Raw genomic sequence first — 24,925 nt, 5'->3', positions numbered from 1 at the left:
AGGCCCACAAGATGGAGGAATAGAGTATGGATTAGAGTGGACTTACTGGTGTTCTGCTGGGGAACTATTGTGATTAATAAGGGAAGAAATTATAGTAGCAATATGGAGAGGGTGGCCACGGTGGCTGCTCATGGTTGAGAGAGGGAAGAAGAGATATGTTGTGTGGGCATTTTCAGGATTTGGAGTTGTCCTAGATGATGCTGCAGGGACAGATGCTGGACGTTGTGTGTCCTGTCGTGGCCCACTGGGTGGACTGGGGGAGAGTGTGGACTACAATGTGGACCACTGTACCTATGCTGCAGCTGTTCTCCAGAATATATTCGCCAGGTGCAGTGGATGTGCCACAATGATGGAAGAGTTTGTTGATGTGAGAGGGGTGGGGGGGTATATGGGGACCTCATATTTTTTGAAATGTAATATTTAAAAAAAAAAAGAAGAAGAAAAAATAAATAAATAACAAAAACTTAAAAAAAGATAAGAAAAAAATCCGTAAGACATTATAGTTAACAGTACAACTATAAAACTGTTCTTTCATCAGTTCCAAAAATGAGGCACATTAATGCAAGATGTTAATAATATTTTTGTATATGAATTCTGTTATTTTATAAAACATACAACTGTTCTAATAAAATAAATAAATAAAATCTGATTAAAAAATATACTACAGGGAAACGGACTTTGGCCCAGTGGTTAGGGCGTCCGTCTACCATATGGGAGGTCCGCGGTTCAAACCCCGGGCCTCCCTGACCCATGTGGAGCTGGCCCATGCACAGTGCTGATGCGCGCAAGGAGTGCCGTGCCACACAAGGGTGTCCCCCGCGTGGGGGAGTCCCACGCGCAAGGAGTGCGCCTGTGAGGAGAGCCGCCCAGCGTGAAAAGAAAGAGCAGCCTGCCCAGGAATGGCACCGCCCACACTTCCCGTGCCACTGACGACAACAGAAGCGGACAAAGAGACAAGACGCAGCAAATAGACACCAAGAGCAGACAACTCGGGGAGGGGGGGGAATTAAATAAATAAATAATCTTTAAAAATATATATATATACTACAAATGATTTTATTTGGTGAGCAATTTTATATATAAGGTTTATAGTATAGTTTATTCAGAAAATATAAGGTTATATGTTTTAATTTTTATTGATGCATTGTATTATATATTAATTCATATTAACATATCAATTAATAATTATTTTAAAAATGAACCCTCTAAAAGACCATTGTGAACTGAGGTCAGCAGTGCAAGCACTTGGAGCAGGACCAGTACTCAGGGCAAAGCCCATGAGCATGAAGTAATGTGCATGAAGTTAGAAGCAGCCTCTCCCAGGCCCCCATCCCTCCTCCCTCCCATCCTGCCTGACATTGGATGTTCTCTCAGCCAAATGCACTGGATCAGAACCAGAGTTAATTGAATTCTGAAAACCGATGATATTTATTTTGCATTAAGTTTGACCTTAAATATCACATGGTGGGTAAATATACTCTGAGTCTACCTGCCTCATAGATCAGGCAGCGAGGACTCAAGAATCAATAGAATAATCTCTTCAAATGTAGAACCTTCACTCCGTGATTTCTACTGCAATGAAGATAAAATGCTAGTTTTCTAACATGGTTTATACGACCCTGCCTGACCTTAGGCTGCATTTTCTTTATCTACCTTTGCTTCTCACCTTCTTGATCTTCACGTTTTAAGGGGTCCCTGGCTTTCTCAAAGACTCTAAAAAGTAAAGCTCTTTTCTACTTTAGGGTATTTCAACACACTCTAATTCTACTTGGAATACTTTTCTAATCTCCCCTATTGCCTGGAAAACCCCCATTAACTCTTCAGATTTCAACTCAAACATAGCTGCAAAAGGGAAAATTCCTCAATCAACTTCCTTCCCCCTTCTGCCCCCATTGCTAACACCCTATGACAGTCTATACTCTTCCTAGTATAAACTCCCCTTGCTCATAATGCTTTTCCTCTCCAGCTCCTTTTATGTCTATAATTAAGCCTTTATTCCTATAGCAATATGCATAATTTCAGTCTCCACTGTTAAACTGGCCATTGTGCACAGTCTCTGACTTAACATTTTGTCGCCAGCTTCTAGCATCTTGTCAATAAACAATAGCTTTGCAATACAAGTTAATGTTCAATAAGCTATACATTGTGATAGATGATATAAATATTTGTTGAATAACAATAATTCACATTTGTTTTGTGCTTCCCATGTGTCATGCTTGGCTTCTCTCTATTAATCCTCACAGCTTCTGACTTCTGATTTCTGTAACTGCAACAGAGAGTAATTAAATTTTAAAAGTGATTTTTTTTTTAAAGTGAGCACTTGTTTTGTTGAAATCAAGAGTGAAATAGGTGAATTTGTAAAAGTGATTCCATTTCCAAGACTGTAATGAAATCCATCTTAGTTAGAGTTTGAGTAGTGACTAGAACAGAACGTAAAATTGGTGTATTGGTTTATGTGAAAATGAAGGAAGAAGGGGAAGCACAGGGAAAGGTCTGTTGAAAAAGAAGACCCAGGAGCATGAGGGCACACATTCTCTAATCTCAGCATACAGGATTGAGGTACATTCTGCCACACTGTAAAATGCAGATTAATCTTGGAACTGATTTTTAATCTGCATCCCCAACATATCCGAGGGGATTGTAATTTATCCCTAATAAAAGTGTCTGTACTTGGCATCGTGGTGTGAGAGGCAAACTTTATGATGTGAAGGAAGGAGAGGACAGACAGGCCTTTTATTAGTTCCCCATCAAGATCTGTCGCACCCTGGTCTGGAGGAGGGTTCACTTAGCCAGAAATGAAAGGAGAGGAAACCCACCCTACGAGCCCAATAGTCACATGCCTTTTATGTCTGCCTCACGTTCTCTTCATTCACCTGAGAATTTTCCTCTTTCCAGTCCCAGTTTTCTACTCACCTGACTTTCATTCTTACTCTTAGGCACTTCTTATTTCTCTGCAGTCACAACACTTTGGTCATATAGGTCAATGACATTGGATGATGTAGTCTGAATTAAACAAAAAATTTCTTTTCTTGGGCCCATAGGGTGGTGAGACAGACCCAAAAACGGTGTTGCTGACAGCTTCCACCGGCTGAGTGAACCTGCTATTGAGCTGGACACAGGGCAAGAAGAAAGCAAGCCACATATATTTTTTATATAGCTTTTCCTATCAGCCTTGGGGATAGAAATGACACCTGATAGCAGAAAACCTTGTATCTCCTATAAGGAGATATTTAAGATTGAGAATCTAATTGGTGTTTGAACTTCAGAAAGCTTCCTTTCATAAAGTCTCTGATGACAGGGAAGATGTTTAACAGAGTTTCTATTGGCTCCCATATGATAGCAATGTCAGGAGTCAGATCTATATACACCCTTACTCCTGTAGGAGCCCAATTTAAGGACTGGAGAAGACCTTACATGATTTTAGGGAGCTGAGGCTGTGAAGTGAAGACAAGGAGAGCACAGTGGCCATGAATGGACACTGATTTCTCCAGAGACTTGTCTTTCTCCTCTCCATTATCCTGGTTGATGGTCAAGGTAAGCATAACCTCAATTCCTAAGATCAGAAGAAACACTTGATGTCTGTACTTTGGGAGATGATCCCTGGGATTATAAAGACAAAGCTTCTACTTTGACCACTTGATCTTGACCAAATGTGACCCTTAGTGATAGTGAATGTTGATTTTTCTCCTGTGAAGTCTCTGCTTTCCAAGGTCAGCAGTGAGATGTTACAGAGATATAAAGTTGTGTATCAGTGTTTAGCTACCATCCCACAACATCTAAGAGCCCAGAAAATGCCTGGTAACTTCCCAATTTTCCCATGATGGATTATGGCTGAGTGACTACCTCAGGCTAGGTGACTGATCTGTCCTTCTGGTGCTCTAGATTATGTCCCTTTCCATCACTAACATTTTGGTATTACTGATCTTTTAGGCTATGGACTAGTGTGTGTGTGTGTTTGTGACATAGGTGTGTAAGAGAGATGGAGAGAGCAAGAGAGATGAGTTAAGAGCAGTTTGAAGAGTATGTGAAGGTTAAATATAAGAGGAGGATGTCTGCCCAGTGAAAGTCAACTTTTAAGAAGGAGTCCATAGAAATCACAGTCTCTAAGCTGTGCTGCTGGATTTGATGGCAGAAGTGCTGGTGGTGATTACATGTGTGTAACTGTACCTCATGATGGCAAATATGGAGACCCTGCTGCCTAGCAAGAAAGGCCTCCCAATATGAACTATAATTACACCCTAGATAACCCTGCACCTGCAGTCTGAGCCTGACTTTGAATTTCTTTTTCTTCCCCACAAACCCACAGTTCAGGTGATTTTTTGCTTTACTGTAGTCTTTCCCCAGCACTGGCTTCTTGGCGGAACTTTGTCTTCTTGCCTATGATGTTTCCCTTTCCACCCCTCACTTGGATTGATGGCCCTCCAACCCCATTGTTCAGCAGAGAAAACATATGCCAAATGTACATAATCATGGATGGATCACTTTCAGCCTTGGAATAGAATAGAAATATTGCCTTAGGGACTTGGTGATGTGTCTCTCCTGGTTCAACTTTTCCTTGTCCCAGTGGGAAAATGGAACTTGTCCCACAACATCCTCTGGAATGAATCTAGAAAGAACTCTGTGCTTGTGAATATTCTTAGTGTTAACTCTCTTCTTTGTGGTTCCCTCAGACTCTATATGAAATCTAGTCTGTCGCGGTCCCTGATTTCAGGGAGTCCCAAATGTCAGTATTTGAGCTCCTAAAATGAGAATAATCTAGCCATGTTCCTGGAGAATCAGCTATCGTAGGTGTGTGCCTTTGTCCTGGATGCATTCAGTAATGGTCTTTTCTAACCTGTTTCCTCCATACTTCGAGCCTTTCATTAGAAGTCTACATCTGTTTTCTTCGGAAAATTCTAATTTTCCAAATTCTAACCCTCCTAATAAGAGCAAGAAATTCTGCCCCTCAGTCAAACACTAAGAAATAAGTATGTAAATGTTCCATTGCCCCTATAGTTCTATCAATTTCTCCTCCCTATTTTCAAAGTTTATACTTTACAGACTAATTCAACAGTTTTTGGTCAAAAAGGTCCGTGAAAGCTTTATGAGTGAGATAGCCTAGCATAATAATAAAGAGGCCTGAGTACTTCCAGTTCCTTGAATCTTGTCCATATGCCAATGAAGCCTGCACCTTTTGTCCAGGCTTTGATAGCTCTGAAGGGTAGAGATGAAATCTCAAATTCAACTATAAAATTGGTGTTCTAATTCCATTCTGGCCTCCTCAACTGTGACAGAAGTGAATAAATTTCCCATTAGGCTAAGAAGAAATCTTAGAAATCTTAGAAATACCTCACTCAAACAAGCAAAATTTTCCCCAGAGAGAACATTTTGTAGGATCATATTATTAAAGCACATTCTTCAAGTTCACCTGATTTTGCCTTATCTATTTATGAAATTTCAACCTTCGTATCATGGTATCAAAGAGCAATAAATTTGTCCTGAACCTGGCACATGTTTCAAGAGGACCTATGGTGAAAATCAGGATGAACCCAAATTCTTTCTGAACATGAAATCTCTGCTTTAATGAAGGGCATGCTCCAGTCTATACACCCTCACACCCACAACTACATGTATGCACATACACACAATTAGATCATAAAGTTCCTATGCCATTTTAGATCCATTTCAATAATTTCCAATATATTTTAAATTCCTTTGTCTCATTAAAATATCTTCTGCAACATTTTTATAGTTGCCAATATTTCACTGTTTCATCAAATCATAATTTACTTACTATTCCTATTTGTTGCATATCTGTGATTTCAATTATAATGTTGAGAGAAGCAAAGATCTTATAAACATCAGCATTGGCTTAGGGGAAAAGCTGTTAGTATTTTTTCAGAATAACAATTTTGAAGTCCTTGATGTGTGTTACCTAACTGCCCATCAGAACAGTTTTCAATAGCTTTAACTCTCAAAAACATTAACTGAGACTGCTATTTTTTCATACTCTTTCCACAACTTTATTATGTAATATTTTTAACCCAAATGGATACTATGTGCAAAAATATTATCTTCTTTCCTATATTGTAGTCCAAAAATATCTGTCTTAATCAATTTAATTTTTTCTTTGGAATATTTATCATTTTCTTATTTATTTATAGGAATTCTTTATAAAGTAATACCACTTACCATTTGGCTTGCATATTTTGTAAATATTTTACCCTATTTGTTCTTTGCATGTTAATGTTCTCTTTGGGCTATGTGTGTGTGTGTGTGTGTGTGTGTGTGTGTGCTATGTGACCACATCTATAATATTTTACTTTTATGGTTTCTACCATTAATTGCAGGCTTCAAATGTCACACTCCATTCCAAACTTATTCTTAATCAAGTGCTATTTTCTTCAATTAATTTATCATTTCACTCAAAGTCATTTAAAATCTTATTATATCTGAATTTATTTACACGTGTGTTATGGTGTTATATCAGGTGTACCAAATAGGAATTATATTTTATACATGCTATACCTTTGTTCCATCACCAGGTGAAAATACAGAGATGTTATAATGGGCTTTACTACTCTATGATACTATAAGGAGAGATATATTCAATCACGTAACAACCTGATTAAAAGAGACCAGCCTGCATTCCAAATCCTTCAAAGCAATTAGAAGGGGACTTCCCAGATACCCACCACCATATCTGCTCATCTATCAACAATCCTTCTGTATTTTTCCAATACTATAAATATGTCCTATATAAAGTCAATTCTTACATTTAAGCGCTAGATCTAATTCTGCCATGTCCATTCAAGGACACAAGTCAAGCAACTCTCCTGCTTCTCTCATATCCCAACAATACTTAATCCTACTGACCATTCACCAACATGTTTTAATCTCTCCCACCTTAAAGCAAATGAACAAATGAATTTCTTTTGGCCCTGCTTTGTCAACAGCCACTGCTTCTTTTCTTTACTCCCTTTGCAGCAAACTCATCAGAGCTGCCTATAATCTTTGTCTCCAATCCCCGCCCTGCTTCTATTGTTTCTTAAGTGGAATGAGATTGAGCTTTCCTACCCCTTCACTCTAATGAAACATCCCACTGTAAAAGCCACAATGATTCCTGCATTGCTAAATTCAAAATGCAATGATCACTTCTCAGTTGCTGCTTTGTTGTTGTTGTTGCTGTTGTGTGTGTTGCCTGATATATTAGTAGTATTTACCATAGTTGATTACTCCATTGTCTCATTACATTTCTTTGGGTTCTAGGACACCACGCTTTGTTGGGTTATAGCCAACCTCACTGGTCACTCCTTCCCAGTGTTTTTTGCTGGGTCAACCTTTTCTCTCAGAACTCTTAAATTGTGGAGTGCCCCAAGAACTCAATCCCATATCCTCTTTTGTTTTGTTTGTTTTTATTTAAAAAAAAATTTACTTAAGTATATCATTCAAACATGAACATACATAATTAATAAGTGTATAGTAAAAGTTGCGAACTTTCAAAACAATCATGCATAACATACAGGATCCCCATACATCTATCCTAATAGATAGTGATGTTGAAATTTTTTTTATGTGCTTTTTCATCATTTGCATTTCCTCTTTGGAGAAAAATGTCTATTCAAGCCTTTTACCCATTTTTTAAAAAATTTGGGTTGTTTGTCTTTCTATTGTTGAGTTGTATGATCTCTTTATAGAACAAGGATATAAGCCCTTATTGGATATGTGGTTTCCGATTATTTTTCCCTCTTTACTTTCTTGACAAAGTCTTCTGAAGCCCAAAAGTGTTTAAATTTAAGGAGGTCTCATTTACTTATTTTTTTCTTTCATTGTTTATGCACTGGGTATAAGATTTAAGAAACCTTAAACACAAGATCTTAAAGAAGTTCTCTTACAATTTCATCTAGAACTTTTATGGTTATAGCTTTTGTATTTAGTTCTTTGATTCATTTTGAGTTAATTTTTGTTTAAGGTCTGAAATAGGGGTCATCTTTCTCTTTTTTTGGATATAGATATCCAGTTCTCCCAGCATCATTTGTTAAAAAGACTGTTCTGGCCCAGGTGGGTGATCTTAACAGTCTTGTTTAAAATCACTTGGCCATAAATGTGAGGTATATATCTATTTATGAATTCCCAATTCAATTTCCTTTGATCTTTAAACCAGTACCACTCTTTTTTTATCACTCTAGCTGAGTAACATCCTTTAAAGTCAGGAAGTGAGGGTTCTCCAAATTTGTTCTGATTTTTAAAAGATATTTTTGGTCATTTAGGGCACCTTACCCTTCCAAATACATTTGATAATAGGCTCTTCCAATTCTGAAAAAGAAAAAAGGCTTTTGGAAGTTCTATTGTGATTGAATTGAATCTGTAGTTTATATGACATCTTAGTGATATTTACTCTTCCAATTCATGAGCATGGAATGGCCCTCCCATTTATTTAGCTCTTCTTTCAGTTCTTTTGGCAATGTTTTGCAGTTTCTCAATACAGGTTCTTTATGTCCTTGGTTAAGTTTATTCCAAAATATTTTATTCTTTTAGTTGTTATTGTAAATGGGATTTTTTCATGATTTCTTCCTCGAATTGCTCATTAGGAGTGTATAGAAATGTTACTACTGATTTTTGCAAATTGATCTAGTATCCAGACACTTTGCCAAACTCATCTCTTGGCTCTAGTGGCTTTGTTGTGGATTTTTCAGGATTTTCTGCGTATAGGATCATTTCTTCAGTGAATAGTGAATGTTTTACTTCTTCCACACCTCTTTGGGTGCCTCCTATGTCTTTTTCTTGCCTAATTGCTCTAGCTGGAAATTCTAGCACCCTACCCTCCCACACCAACAATCTCCTCCATTATTGTGGCATACTCATCACACTCAGTGAACACATTTTGGAGCTCTGCTGCACAACATAGATAATAATTTACCCTGTAGTTCACACTCTCCCCAAGTACATTCAGCAGATTAAGGCAGGATATGTAAAGTCCAGCATCTGACCCTGCAATATCATTTAGGACAACTCGAAGTCCCAAAAATGCCCCCACATCACATCTCTTCTTCCCTCTCCCGACCCTCAGCAACTACTGTGGTCATTTTCTCCACCTCACTGCTACAATTTCTTCTATTACTAGTCACAATAGTGTTATAGTAGAATATCAGTAATCCACTCTAATCCGTATTTTATTCTTCCAGTCCATGGACCCTGGGATGGTGATGCCCACTCCACCTCTAGATCAAGAGGGGGCTCAGATTCCACATGGATGATGGATGCAATTCTTCTGCTTGCAGTTGTTAGCACTCTTGATTCCCTGGTGTGTTGTTTGGCCATCTTCACCTCCCTGTTAGCTGGGTAAGTCTGATGTACCTCCTGAAAGCCTCCATGTTGCTCAAATGTAGCCACTCTCTAAGCGAAACTCAGCATGTAAATGCAATACCTTTCCCCTAGCATGGAACATGACTCCTGCGGCTCCCTAGCAAGGAGGGATTACTACCATTCACTAACTAGTGATGCTACTAGAGAAAATTGCCTTCTATCCCTATCTTTCATACTGTTTTTATCAATAAATGATGCTGGATTTTGTCAAATGCCTTTTCTAAATCAATCAAGAGGATCATGTGATTTTTCTTCCCTGATTTAGTAAGGTGATATATTAATTTGATTGATTTTGTGTTGAACCACCCTTGCATATCTGAGATTAAACCCACCTGATCATGGTGCATAATTCTTTTAGTGTGCTGTTGGATTCTATTAGCAAGTATTTTTTCAAGGTTTTTGGCATCTATATTCATTAAAGAAATGGGTCTATAATTTTCTTTTTCTGTGGTATCTTTATCTGGCTTTGGGATTAGGGTGATGTTCGCTTCATAGAATGAGTTTGGTAGTGTTCCACCCTGTTGAATTTTTTCGAAGAGTTTAAGCAAGATTGGAATTAAATCCTCTTTCAGTCATTGGTAGAACTTTTTAAATTATCTCTGCCACAACTTGGTAATCACATTCGGTCTCAAGTTTTTAGATAAAATGTATATGCCATCAACTCACAAATTCATCCCTCTAGCCCAGATCGCTCTCCACAAATCCAAACTTGTTTATCCCTTTGCATAATTAATTGTTCCACTTATATATAAAACACCCATCTCAAATTATCATGTACAATACTGAACTGCTGATCTCCTCTTCCATGAAACACTTGCTCTGTATACAACTCAGGCAAAAACCTTGGCGTTATCCCTGACTATTCTTTTTCTCTCACATCTCATGCCCAATCTGTCAGGAAAATACTGTGAACTTTACCTGTAAAATATATTCAGAATCTGGTCACCTTTCACCACCTCCACTGCTACTGCTCTATTCCCAGCAACGAATATGGTCTCCCTGAGTAACTGTTATTGCCTCCATACTATACTGGTTTCCCTGCTTTTACCTGTTGTCTCTGTAATCTATTGTCAACATAGAAGAAAGTATCATCCTTTTAAAATGTAAGCACATGATGTCACTACTCTGCTCAAATCCTTACAATGAAGCCACATTTCCCTGAAAGTTAAAGTTGAAATTCTTGCAATGCCCTACAAGTCCCTACATAACCTGACCTTTATTTCTCTCTGTATTCATCTCTTTCTAGTATCTCATCCATTTACTCCATTCCAGACACAGAAACCTCATTACTTTTCTTAAACACAGCAGAGACATATACATACATCCTTTATATTTAAGGTTCATCTATACTGTAGCATGTATTGGTACATCCTTCTGTTGATTTTCCACATAATAGTTCATTGTATGGATATAACACACTTTATTTACCACTCATCAGTTAATGGATATTTGAATAATTCTACCATAAATACTTCTTTACAAGTTTTTTATGGACATGTCCTTTCATTTCTCTCCGTTATATACCTAGGCATGGAATTTCTGAGCCATGATAACTCTATGTTTAACATTCAGTGTAATTGCTAATTGTTTCCCAAAATGGCTGTACCATTTTTTATTCCTACCAGGAATGTATGACAGTCCCAAACCTCTGCATCCTGACCAACACGTTATCACCTATTTTATTATAGCTGTATTGGTGGATGTGAAGTGTTATATTTGATTTGCATTTTTCCAATGGCTAATGATTTTGAACATCTTGTCATAGGGTTAATTGAGCATTTGTATAACTTCTTTGGAAAAAGTCTATTCTATCATTTGACCATTTTCTACTTCGGTTTTTTGTCTTTTTAAAATTGAGTTGTAAGATGTTATTATATATTCTAAATACTGATACTTTTACAGATATATGTACAAATATTTTCCCCCATTCTGTGGCTTGTCTGTTCCAATTCTTAATAGTATCATTTGAAGAACAAAAATTTTTAATTTTGAAGTAGTACAATTTATCTATTATGTCTTTTGTTGCTTGTACATTTGGTGTCATATCTAAAACACCATTCCCCAAGCCTAGGTCATGAATATATACTACTGTATGTTCTTCTAAAAGTTTTATTTTTTAACTCTCATATTTAGGCATGATCCATTTTGAGTTAGTTTGGAAATATTGTGTAAGGAAGGAATCCACCTTCGTTCTTTTCCATGTGGAAATATGGTTGTGCCAGCACCATTTGTTGAAAAGATCATTCTTTCCTACATTCAGTTATCTTGGCATTCATGTTCAAAATCAATTGAGTGTAAATGTACAGGTTAGAAGATTAAAAGCAAGCACGGAAATTGCCTGTGGTAGGAATCATTATAAATATGGTCAAAAGAACTAAAGTAGTAAAGAAAGTATGAAAATGTCTCATTACATAAAAAATAACAATATGATATTGTATTAGTCTGCCAAAAGTGGTGCTCGTGCAAAATACAGAAATTTGTTGGCTTTTATAAGGGGTATTTATTTGAGGTAAAAGCTTATAGCTACAAAGCCCTAAGAGTGCAACTCAAGGTTGCTTTCTCACCAAAATCAGTTGCCACATGTTGAATCAAGATGGTTGCTGATCTCTAAGAGGGTTCAGCCTTTCCTTCTGGGCTTCTTCTCTCTCACTTGCAGCCTCGCATAGGGCTTGTCTCTCAGGGCTCCCTTTCTCTCCTGGCATAGGGTTTGTTTCTGTCCATGCCTTCTATATCAGTCTCAGTTGTTCTGCTCTCATCACAAAATCAACTACTATCTGGTGAATGACTTATCTCTCCCAGGGTCCCAGGATCAAAAATGACAGAGCTCTTTTTTCAGAGTGTCTTCTTGAGTGAGTGTCCATTTATATGGGTTCACCCAGGGAGTGGGGTCTCAACCTGAGTCACGCCTTACTGATGTGGTCAAATCAAAGCTCTAATCTTACCAGGTAATTTAATCAAAGGCACATCTACAAAAAAACTCCACAGTTAACATCACACTTGCCAGTGAAAGACTGGATAGCTTTCTCTCTAAGACTAGGAACAAGACAAGAATGTCTGCTCAGACCACTACAACTTAAAAGGTACTGGAGATTCTCATCATGTCAATTAATCAAGAAAAAAAAAATGGTATCCACGTTGGAAAGGAAGAAATAAAACTACCTCTATTTGCAGATTCCTAAGGAATCCACAAAAGCAACTATTAAAGCTAATAAATGATTTCAGCAAGGTTGCAAAATATAAGAAACAAAATAAAAAATATAATTATATTTCTATTCTCCTGCAATGAATGATCCAAAAATAAAATAAAGGAGTTACAATTCCATTCACAATAGCTTCAAAAATAATAAAGAACTTAGGGAAAAATGTTGTAAAAGTAGCAAAACATGTACTCTGAAAACTACAAAATATTTTCGAAAGAAATTAAAGGAGACCTAAATAAAAGGAAAAACATATGTCCATGGATCAGGAGACTTACTATTGTTAAGATGACAATGTTCCCTAAATTGAGCTACAGATTCAGTGCAATCTCAATCAAAATCCCAGCTATCTTCACTGCAGAAATTGACCAGCTGATTCTAGAATTCATATAGAAATATCCAAAATAATCTTGGAAAAGAACAAAGTTGGTAGACTCACATTTGCAGGCTCAAAACCTTATTATAAAACTATAATAATCAAGACAGTGTGATACTGGCATGAGGAAAGACATACATACAATCAGAATAGATGATGCTGGGTATATGTAGGCTATTTAATAAGGTCAAATGTAAATATGTGGTAATGGATGGACTTGATGGTAACACATTATAATCAGTGTAACAACCCGTTTGATCTATGGATGTGACTATGACTGAAACAAATAATTTAGAGAGATTAATGTTAGTTGAAGGACAGCTGGAGGTTTAGGGAATGTACAATTTTTTTGGCAGTAGATGAGGACTGAGTTTAATAATATAAATATAGAAGTGCTCTACTACAAGTTGTTAAGAATGTGGTGGTACATGGGAAAAATAAAAATAATGTAATTTACTGACTACAGTTAAAATTATAGTGTTTTTGTAGCAAAAGCAAAGTTGGTACTATACTAATGCTAAAGGTCAGAAAAGAATATAGGTTTTGGTTTTATGAGATACGAATATGATAAAGCACTTTTTATCTATTCTTCATTTTTTTTCATTAACAAGGAGATCTTGACTATGTCATTTAACTAATCTGTATTCATCTGTGTATCTTTCTGAACACTAGAGGAACAATTGAACTATTAACTAGAATTAGATGAGATAAAAATTAACTGGACAGAACTTTTTAGGAGTAATCCTTCCATAACTTGTTTAGCTGCCTTTTTCTGTTATTTTATTTTTTGAATTTGTAAGTTATTTTTTAAAATTAAAATGTTGTACTTCAAATGACAGCAGCAAGAAATTGAACAGACAACAGGATGCAAGAAAAAGTTTTCAAACCATATATCTGAAAAGAGATTGGTATTTAGAATATAAAATTAACTCTTACAAGTCTATATAAAAAAGACAAATAACACAAGTAAAAATTGGTAAAGGGTATGAACAGACATTTTTCAAGAAGATATACAAATGGTCAATAAGTCTGTGAAAAGATGTTCAACATCATTAGCCACTAGATAATTGCAAATCAAAACTAAAATGGGATAACACTTCGCATCCACCAATATAGTTATAATAAAATAGTAAGAGTTGGTCAGGAAGCAGAGGTATTGGAACCCTCAAACATTGCTGGTGGGAATGCAAAATGGTATAACCAACTTGGAAAATAGTTGGCAGTTATTCACAATGTTAAAAAGAATTATCATATGATCCAGTAATTCTATGCCTAGGTATATACCCAAAAGAAGTGAAAACACATTTCCAAACACAAACTTGTATGCAAATATTCAGAGCAGATTTATTTAAATAACTGAAAAGTAGACACAGCCCAAATAGCCATCAACTGATGAATGGTAAACAAATTGTGGTATATCCAAACAATGGAATATTATGTGGCAATATAACAAAATGAAGTTCTCATACATAGCATGTACCTTGAAAACATTCTGAGTGAAAGATGGTAGTCACGAAAGACCACCTATTTTATGATTCCACTTGTATGAAAAGTCTATAATAGACATAAAGTAGATTAGCATTGTCTAAGATGAGGTGGGAATGAGAAGTTTGAGCATGATGGAGTTTCTTTTTGTAGTGATGAAAATGCTCTAAAATTGATTGTGGTGATGGTTAAACAACCCTGAATTTACTATCTTTGTATGATAATTTGGTTTTCTCTTTATTATTTTGAATAGTGTTGCTTGAGATGTATCAATATTACATTTTAAGCTAAGTTTGAGGGATTTTTTCCTCCATTTTTTCTATCTTGTTTTTTTTTCTTTCATTAACTTCTGTTCTTATCTCTATTATTTCTGCTTTCTCTTTCCTTTAGATTTGATTTATTGCTCTTATTTCTCACACAGAAGCTTATGATAGCTGGAAAATATACTTACTAAAAATTTCTTCACTTAGCAGCTCTGAAAATTCTAACACGCTGCTAATTGAGATGGTTTTCTATTGGTATTAAGAAACCTCCTCAGTTTTGCTTGCAGGAATAAGATAATGTCTCAAAACATAAGCAGACAGAATGGTGTCAGGAGCACCTAACGACCATGTATATCTGTGACTTTTCTCAGAGACAAAAAAAAGAGCTTGACATCCTTGAACCAGTATGTCTGTGACTTTTCTCAGAGACAAAAAAAAAAAAAAGCTTGACATCCTTGAGCAGTCGGTTGAGAAAGGAGTCACCAAGATCTTGCCAAACTGGTTAATTAGTGACTGAAATCATGGACAGGTTTGGTGGGCTTAAGACAACATAGGACTGAGAAATTAGTTGCACATACTTTCCTCACTAGACCCCTGGCATCACTTGTTTTTTTCTCCCCTACCCCTCTCCTTTTGCCTATAAAAATAAACATAACTCCCATTCTCATTTTCAAATAGTTTGGGAAGATTCCTCCAGTTCCTTGCTCATGCACTCAGAATAAATCACCTTTTCACTGGGAGATGTGTTTCTCTTTGTGGCACCAGATTGGGCAGGCCTTTGTATTGGAAATAACTATGCTTATGGTAACGCATTTTTCATTTTCAATCTTTCTTCTTTTCTAAATCATGCATTCTAGGCTACAAATTTTCCCTTAGTCACTGCTTTAGCTGCGTTAAAGAAGTTTAGTGACAACAAATCTTCATTATCATTATTCACATTTTGTCATTTTAAAAAATTTCTTCCTTGATCCATGTATATTTTGGAAGAATGCTCCTTAATTTCCCAACATGTAAGGATTTCTAGCTATATATTCTTTTAATCACTGATTTAAGTTCATTGTGGTTAGAGGAAATGTTCTGCATGAATTCAATTATCTGAGTTTTGGGTCCATCACATTGTCAATTTTCATATGTTCCATGTGCATTTCAGGATCATGTAAATTCTTTCATTGTTGGAAGCAGTGTTCTGAATATGTTAATTTGTTGGTTTGTTATTTTACATCTACTACTTTCTTACATTTTGTCTGCTTGACCTACCTGCTATTGAAAGAGTCAGAGTTCACTATTTTGACTATGAATTTGTCTATTTCTTCTTTTCATTGTCATTTGTCTTCATATATGTAAAAATTGTTTTGGCATCTTTCTTGGATTTTGATACCTATGCTATCTCTATTAAGATTTAACCCCATTATTATCATGAAAAATTCCCTTTTCCTGAATTAATAAAACTACTTTTTGTGATATTACTATAGTTATACTAGTTTTCTTTTGGTTAATGTTTGCATGGTAGATATATTTTTTCCATCATTGAACTTTCAACCTTTATTTGCCCTCATATATGAAGTGAGAATCTTGCAAACAGCATATGGTCAAATTTTTGTTTTATCTAGATTGACATTCACTTGGATTATCTAATCTATTTATTTCAAAAGCAATAAGTGATAAATTAGTGATATAGTTGGCTTACTATCTACCATTTGCTTTTTTTTTCAATTAGGCCAGTAAAAAGAATTTATTGGAAAATAGGGGAAAGAACAGAGCTTGCTGAGAAATGGGAAAGATGGAAATACACACAGAGATTTGATGCAGGCTCTTCTAGACAGAGAGATCATCTACCATTTCCTGTTGTTTTCTTTTGTTTTGTTTTGTTTCATTTTATTTAAATATAGCATTCATACATGAACATGCATAAACAATAAGAGTATAGTAAAGATTGTGAACTTACAAAATAAACATACATAACATGACACAGGGGTCGCATACATCACCCCTCCACCTACACTTTGCATTGTTATGAACCATTTGTTACACACTATGCAAGAGCATCATCAAAATATTATTACCAACTATAGTGCTTGTATTAGTCAACCAAAGGGGTGCTGATGCAAAATACCAGAAATCTGCTGGGCACTATAAAGGGTATTTATTTGGGGTAGGAGCTTACAGTTACCAGGCCATAAAGCCTAAGTTGCTTCCCTCACCAAAGTCTATTTCTATATGTTGGAGCAAGATGGCTGCTGACATCTGTGAGGGTTCAGGCTTTCTGGGGTCCTTTGGGCTCAGCTCCTCTGTTTCCTCCACAAGATCAGCTATAGACTATGAGGCTCTCTAGGCTGTGCCTCTCTCCACAAGGTCAGCTGTATACTATCAGGCAAATGGCTCTGTCTCTTTCCCCAGGGTTCCAGATTAAGACTTCAGCAACAACTCCAAATTCAAAACTCCAACATCAGAAACCCTCAACTCTATTCTTTACCATGCCTTTTATCTGTGAGTCCCCACCCACCAACTCAATCATAACTCAATCATGCCCACATACAGATCAGATTACAAGATAATCTAATATTTCTTTTTGGAATTCATCAATAATAACAAAATGCTACAGTCCTTATCTTACATTTGTTGTATTTTTTCCCCATTTGCTTTTAAGTGACCCAAATGCTTTCCTTTTTCTCTCCTTGTTTTATTATTCCTTATTTTCATGTTTTCTATTGATTTCCAGCAGCTTTACTATGATGTGCCTAGTTGTGGGAGGCTTCATATCTCTGGAGTTCTCTGAGCTTCTTAAATTATGTGAATTGATATATTTCATCCACTTCAGAAAGTGGTCATCCATTATCTCTTCAAATATTTTTTCTGCTGCATTTTTTCTCTTTCTCCCTCTCCCTTGTCCCGTCCTGTTCTGCTCTCTCTTCTGTTTTCTAGGATTCCAATGTTGTATGTTACACTTTTTTAGTATGCCCCAAATGTCTTTAATGCTTTGTTCTTTTGACCAATCCTTTACCCCTAGGTCATGATCTTTCAGGGCTTTCAGTTGAGAGCCTGGGGTGCTTTGGGTGATTGGCACCAAAAGAATGAGGGAATACCCCCATTGCTTTTCAAGGTGTTTGGCTTAGGTCATTGGCCTTCTGCACTTTACAACTTCAATATTGGGTAATTATTTGAGAGGAAAACCTGTCATGCAATAGTAGCTCCAAATCCCCAATTTTGTAACATCAGACTCAAAATATTCTGGGTTCTCTGTCCAAAGAGCAGTTTTCACACTGTTATCCCATGCACTGAAGTGGAAAATTTCCTTAAGAGTAAAAGGAACTTACTCCAATAGCAAGATGTCCTGTGAGTTTCTTTCCAATGTGTACCTTTTCCTGTTAATTTTGATGGAATCGCTTCTTTCCTTTTGCATGTCTGAGTATTTTCGATTGATAGATGTTATAGATGAAAAATTGTGTAAATCCTTCCAAAAGGATTTTATTTTGTTTCCTCCAGGCACCTGATTTAGGGGCAGTTCACCGTATTTAAACCGAATTGAAGGGATTAAAAATTGGGCATCCATCCTTATCAGAAGTGGTCAATCTTCCTCTTTGGGTACAAGTTTTGTAATTATTTAACAGGGTTCCTCCTCCCAACACACCCTGAATTATAATTTTGTGTTCTGCCAAAATTTTGTGTTCCCTCTTGAAAAACCTGTTCAGCTTTTCCATTTCTCAGCTATTATCTTTGAATTGGCAAATGCCTTTAAGGAGAAAATCTCTATTTCTGCCCTTTGCTTCTGAAAGTTTGCCTCTAAATTTCTGCCTGCCTTGGTAGCTCCACCATGCTTTCATGTGATATTTGTATATCCCAGCTTTTCCAAAGTCATTCTCAGTGCAGTGTATTTAAAACAGACAGGCTCACCATTCTCAGAAGTAGAAATCTCCATTATCATTACGAAGCTTACCTCTGAAATTATATCACTCTTCATTATAGTTTCATCTCACACGTCTTCACTAGATTATATTTAGCTTAGCTGGGCTGTGGAGTGGCCTTCAGTATGACGATCCCACTCTCTTCGGGGCTGGACAACCTGAAGTGCACATGACAAGAATCCCAAATGTGGAAGTGCCCTTCTCGGGGCTGGGGGCGGCCCAATTGCAATCATGTGGAGAATGCAGGAGTCAACTTCTTAGGTATGGACAGTGCATTGACCACTGACTTGGACAATGGAAAGTTCCAGCTAGCTGGTGTCTGAACTCTGTTTAAAGCAGCTGGGAATTATGGGCTTTACATTTGCAAGTTTCAACTGATGGTCTAGAATAGTTTAGTCTGGTATCTCCCCGATGGAAATTAGCTTCATAATTTTTTTTCTAGAATTTGCTGTATAAGAGTGTGCATTCTCAAAACCACCACGCACACTCACTTTGTGACCTGAGACTCTCAGGAAGGAAAAAAATGAGAGTGTACTTTCCTCTCACTCTGAGGGCCCAGTGTTTAAAAACTGAGTGTTCCTATATGTATAGTGAGGCACAGTTTTGCACTGAGTTAGTAGAGAAGCACAGGGCATACTTCTCTGTTATATCACTGAGGAAGTTAAAGATTTGTGTTAAATTGCAACTCTTTGCAGATTCAGACATAAGTATTCATAGCTCCTGGGCTAGAAGGACCAGAAGGCTCTGGGAGAAAAAGAAAGTGCTCCAAATTGTAGGGTTCTTCTGCTCTCATTGTTAGTAGAAAAGATTGTTTCTCCCTTTTTTCTTTGTAAACACCATCCATATAAACTCAAACTTTAGAGTGAAACTCAGGCATGAAATGGCATATCATTTGTAGGTGCAATAAAATATTAATTTGTGTTTTTTATAGTAAGATATTATTTCATTTAGACCTGATGCCTTTAATGATGTAAGAGAGGTACATTTGGGAGTTCAGTTGATAAGAAAGGCGGAAGGGGACAAATAGAACTTTTGAAGAGGGTGGAAGTAACTTATAGCAGCTGGAGGTGGGAAGAGAATGGCAATGGAAGTGGACAAAGGGCATATAAAGGGTTTTATGAGGGATACTGAAGGCCAGGTGTGGCATGGAAAATGCCCTGTGTACACTGGCATGAATTCTGTAAGGCTGTTTATAGGGAAGGAGAAGACCAAGTAGTAAGACTGAAAATGGAAATATGGAGGAGTTTTGAATGATGAAGAAATATGATTAAGTTACTTGCCTAAGAACATAAGGTAACTATATCTCTGAGAGATGAGACAAGGATCTATCTACCTGCAGCTTTCAACTTACCTTATAGGAATGGTTCATATAAATTAACAGTTCTCAAAAAGGCCAGTTTTCCTTTATTTGTGCCACCCATGACTCTCATTAATTTTTCAAAGAGCTTTAAACTGTTTGCTATTTGTCTCTCTCACTAGCAGGAAAGAGAAGATTAGAACTGTATTTTATTGCAATTTACATTCCCAACACCTACCAAAGTTCCTGGAACATGGCACACTTTGAAAGGATGTTTGGATTTTGAATAAAACACCATTAAATTGAGTTCTCAATATTGCCTTCACACACCTTTCTCCTACCTCCTCCACCTGCCTCCTGCTGTGTGGTCGTGGAGGGAGGTGGGTTGAGCATAACACAGGCAGGACCAATAGAAGTCCTGGCCCAGAATTACTCTCTTCTTGTGGATCAGAATGAGCAATTAGAGGACCTGAGAATGTCGGTGTCTGCAGTCTCTGCTGTGAAGAAAAGCCTTTTCTAAAGAAAAGAGATGTATGAAGAAAATTAGGGATTGGAAAGGAATTTGAGGAGGGAAAGTCCTGGAAGCATTTTGTTCCCATTCCTCAAGCTTTCCTTTAGGAACCCAGCTTTCCACCAGCCATGCCAACTTTGTTACCAAACCTCACTGCGTAGAGTTTCTGTCATTTGAAAATGAGAGACTCCTGATTAATATATTCTGCATTTTCGAGTTAATTATTTACCTCTCAACAAGACTCAGACTGTGAGGGAGAATCCTGATTAATATATTCTGCATTTTAGAGTTAATTATTTACGTCTCAACGAAAGCCTCAGACTGTGAGTTAATTTGCATTATGTCTCAAAATTCAGAGCAGAAACTGCACCTCAGAGGGAAAAGACACACTGTTTCAGAAGACCACAGTAAATGGTGATGGAAATGTGCTGACCACTTTAGGCCTTTCAAAACATGCTCAAGACTTGACGGATTCCATTCTCTAGGATACTCAGAAAGTTTTACAGGATTCAAAAGAAATCTACCCCGACAAATAATTGATGATCTCATATTCATATAATAGAGGCTTAGATGTACTAACCACAGCATTCAAACTTATGAAATTTTGCTATTGTAAATTATGAAGACAGAGTAACACATATAATATGGTATCTTTTTAAAGGATTAGGAGGAAAATCGTATTTGTAAACATATTCTTGCATTCTTGCACACAGATATAAGGAAGGATACACAGTAAAGTGTAGGCATTATTTACCTTGAGCAGCTGAGAAAGGGAAAGAGAATATTTTTTCTCTAGATTCCTATACACTATTGATTTTCACAATTAAAAACTAACGAGATTTAAAAATCATTATAGTGCAAGGAACACCTATTACTTGAAGACCTTGTTGGACCAGGGTAATCCCCATCTTCTGATTAGATAATCTTGGTTTGGGAGAACAATGTATGCCCAGAACTGAATCACACCCAAAATGTGTACTGTTTGCATTTCATTATTGGTAACACTGTTCTTCAATCCCTGAGAATACCTGATAGTGATGACCTCTGCGTAGAGTTCGTCATTGGTTGAGATTTCTGAATTACACCTTTTTCCAAAAATATGTTCTGAAGCATTTGGATATACATTAGTTCATGAACATACAATAATTCATATCTCATAATGCTCAATAAATGATTTTTAGATAAGTGAATGGGTTGGTGAGCTGACAGTGACACTGTTACTGAGGTCACTTCAGGAGCTTTGTCCAGCACAAAGCCTGATACCCAGTTGATGCTCTGAGAACCCTCATTTTATGAATTTTACTCTAATCACTTCCCTCTTAGGCTATAAGGGGGATAAGGTGCCACTGCCCCATGCCAAGAGTGAAGAAAAAGGACTGCACTGGACAATCTATCTTTTTCTCAGAAATCCTTCCAAATTTTCTTCAGGGAAGATGATGCACGAGTCCCATGGAAGGGTTCTATATTATCCTGAAGATTAGCAAATTCTCTCCGAATTTAGCAATGAGGTAGTGCTATTCAGTCTGGATTAAGTCATTCAACCAGTATTCTTGAGAGCTAGGAATGTGCCATTTACTACTAAAAATATAAATATAAGTAGATAGTGAGACTAAATTGTGGTTTCAATATCTATTAATTAATAGCTAATTAAGCCAGTGGCTCTACTTCAGTCAGGTACCCCTGGTAGTCCTCAATAGTGGTACAGGTAGCAGCCCTTCTTTGGAGATGTACTTGAGTGGAAAGCAGAGGATGAGAGCCTATAGCCATTCAGTTCTATTCTGTTCTGCTGGGGAGAGGGTTTTCAGTGTACCTCATGCCGACTAACAATATCAGCAGCTGTTCTTTATAATACCACTTCCATTCTTTAAGGCTTAGTCATTACAATTTGGAAATTTTATATCAGGAAACTATATTTTGGCCTTCCGTGTGAGGTACATTATTATCATTATGTTCTAAACATGATATAAATTGAAAGTGTTGTTGTTTTAATACATCAATGCTTGAGTAAAAATATTAGCATGACTAATTAAAATGTTTTTAAGTAATTAGATGAATGGTTTTAGTGTTTATTTTATTTCAGTGGTTTACTTTAAAAACAAAATTACTGAACATCTTCTATGCTTTTCTCTTGAGAAAGACAACCCCTGCTGAACTTCATTACCTGTACTTACTGTTAAACATAACAAATGCATAGCCGTAGGTCAGGTGCCTCCCCAAAGCTTCAAATCCACCCTTGAAATTGCTTCCTGATTGTCTTCTCTAGATAACCCATGCATTCTTCAAACTCATTTCAATAGTAACAAAATACCCTCTCAAAAAAAAAGCACACAAACAAGCTTAAATCTCAATCATTTCTGATCTCATTCTTAAATGTTCTTTCTATCTTAAGTAATGAGAAATACGACAAAGAGCATGGAGGATTTTATCCATAATAACCTGGTTTTCTCCTCACTTTTGCACTCTTTAGTGGATCTTTTCTAATGTCTAAATTGGAAATAAATATAAATTGTGGTGTTTAGGTAATATTGCAGTTTTCTTCAGTCATTAACAAATATTAAATTAGTACTATGACTCAGGAACTTAGCTAGTTTCTGGAGATAAATTAGTGGAAAATATAAACCTAATTCTCCCTTTCATTCAATGGGTAGATTTAGATAGTATGTTGATCAGTTTGCTATGTACTAAAGATTCTTTCTCCTCTCACTTAGTAGACTCTGTTCCTCTATTTTTAGGACTGTTTCTGTCATCCTTCATTTTTCGAACTACTGCTTTTGGCCACCTTTTATCTCCACTTTCTCTCTCCTCTGCCTCTTCTATTGTGCTGGGGTGGTCATGGTAGAATATCAAATATAGAAAATAAGAGACAACTATTTCTATTCTTAAGGATTGAATTGCTGCTTTATTTCTACAACACAGATTTGTGAAAGGATTGTGGAAGAGAAATTAAGTCACCACACAGCAGGAGGCATTTTGTTTGAAAGGTAGTCGTGTTAACTCTAACTTGGCACTCTGAGGAATCTGGCTAGGTAATTTCCCTACAGTATCCACCTGGGTCAATTCTTCTAAGTTTCTTATCTCTTGTCTGAAGCAGAAAAAAATGGGAAAGACTGGCAGGGTTAGGTGGTGAATGGGAGGAGAATAGAGTAATGAAATATGTTAAAAACTTGTTTAACAAGGATTTTTTCCCAAAAATGTGCCTTTCTTCCATACTGAAGCTTTTGCAATTTGGAAGTCTCCAAATTATGGTTCCTTGTTCCTTGAATTCTTCATCTTCCTCCCTTTTTCGCAGCATGTCGGATTCTTGAAAATCCCAAAAGGAGAAGAATATAATATAATAATAGGATTAAATTACATCAGTTTAGATATCGATAGATGGTTATGATAGATATAGATATAGATATAGATGATATAGACTATGATAGACTAATATAACGAATGTGGCAAAATGCTAAAAGGTGGTAAATCTGGGTATCCAAATGGGATTATAATGGAATTACATGTATTGTTTTTTTTTTTACTTTTATAACTTTCTGTAAGTTTGAATTTAATTCAAAAAAAAGTTAAAAAAAACTTAATTCAAAAAAAAGTTTAAAAATTACATCAATTAATATCACACCTCAGCAGTTACTAAGACACTCATATCTGGAAAGAAAAACCCCTAGCATGAAGCAATCAGACTCCTCAGCTGTCTTGCATACTTTCAATAGGAGAGATTCATTGACAAATCCTGGAGGTTCAAGAAAAATGGCTTGGACCACTGACTCTTTTCCCCCACTCCTATGGCTCTCTGAGCATTCTAAACATCCAGACTCACCTGTATACAACTTCTTTTTCACATTGGTGACCTAAGAAATTCTTGGAATTTTTCACAATCAAAAATTAACTGAGGGGAAGCAGACTTGGCACAGTGGATAGGGCGTCCATCTACACATGGGAGGTCTGCAGTTCAAACCCCGGGCCTCCTTGACCCATATGGAGCTGGCCCACGCTTAGTGCTGATGCACGCAAGGAGTGCCCTGCCATGCAGGGGTGCCCCCCATGTAGGGGAGCCCCACGTGCAAGGAGTGCACCCCTTAAGGAGAGCTGCCCAGCACGAAAGAAAGTGTGGCCTGCCCAGGAATGGCGCTGCACACACAGAGAGTTGACACAGCAAGATGACGCAACAAAAAGAAACACAGATTGCCGTGCCACTGACAACAACAGAAGCGGGCAAGAAGAAGAACATGCAGCAAATGGACACAGAGAACAGACATCTGGAGTGGGGGAGGGGGGGGTGGGGAGAGAAATAAATAAAATAAATCTTTTAAAAAATTAACTGAAAAATAAAATGTGAAACAATAGAAGTGGACTAGTTATAATGAATATATTTCTTCTCTTGAGCCCTCAGTCTTTCAACAGTTTTCCTACTCCCCAGTCTCATGATAACTGGAAAGGAGAGAAAGGGGTCAGAATTCCACCTCCTGAAAGATGGCCTTGTAACCTGTTCTCTGTCAGTAATAGGTCTCTACCCTCTTCTACTCTTTGTTCTCTTTTGTTTGTTTTTGCATTT

At 36.9% G+C, this 24,925-nt stretch overlaps 2 pseudogenes; one reads left to right on the top strand and one right to left on the bottom strand.

Moving 5' to 3' along the window:
- Nucleotides 1-23,668, bottom strand: part of LOC111764861 (antigen WC1.1-like) — a 60,318-nt pseudogene extending 36,650 nt beyond the window's left edge.
- LOC101414977 (antigen WC1.1-like) overlaps nucleotides 1-24,925 on the top strand; it is a 313,117-nt pseudogene that overhangs the window by 196,630 nt on the left and 91,562 nt on the right.

Source organism: Dasypus novemcinctus, chromosome 20, assembly GCF_030445035.2.
Source record: "Dasypus novemcinctus isolate mDasNov1 chromosome 20, mDasNov1.1.hap2, whole genome shotgun sequence".
In the NCBI taxonomy this organism is placed as follows: domain Eukaryota; kingdom Metazoa; phylum Chordata; class Mammalia; order Cingulata; family Dasypodidae; genus Dasypus; species Dasypus novemcinctus.
Note: the sequence above shows the minus strand (reverse complement) of the source record. Positions and strands in the feature narration are given on the sequence as shown.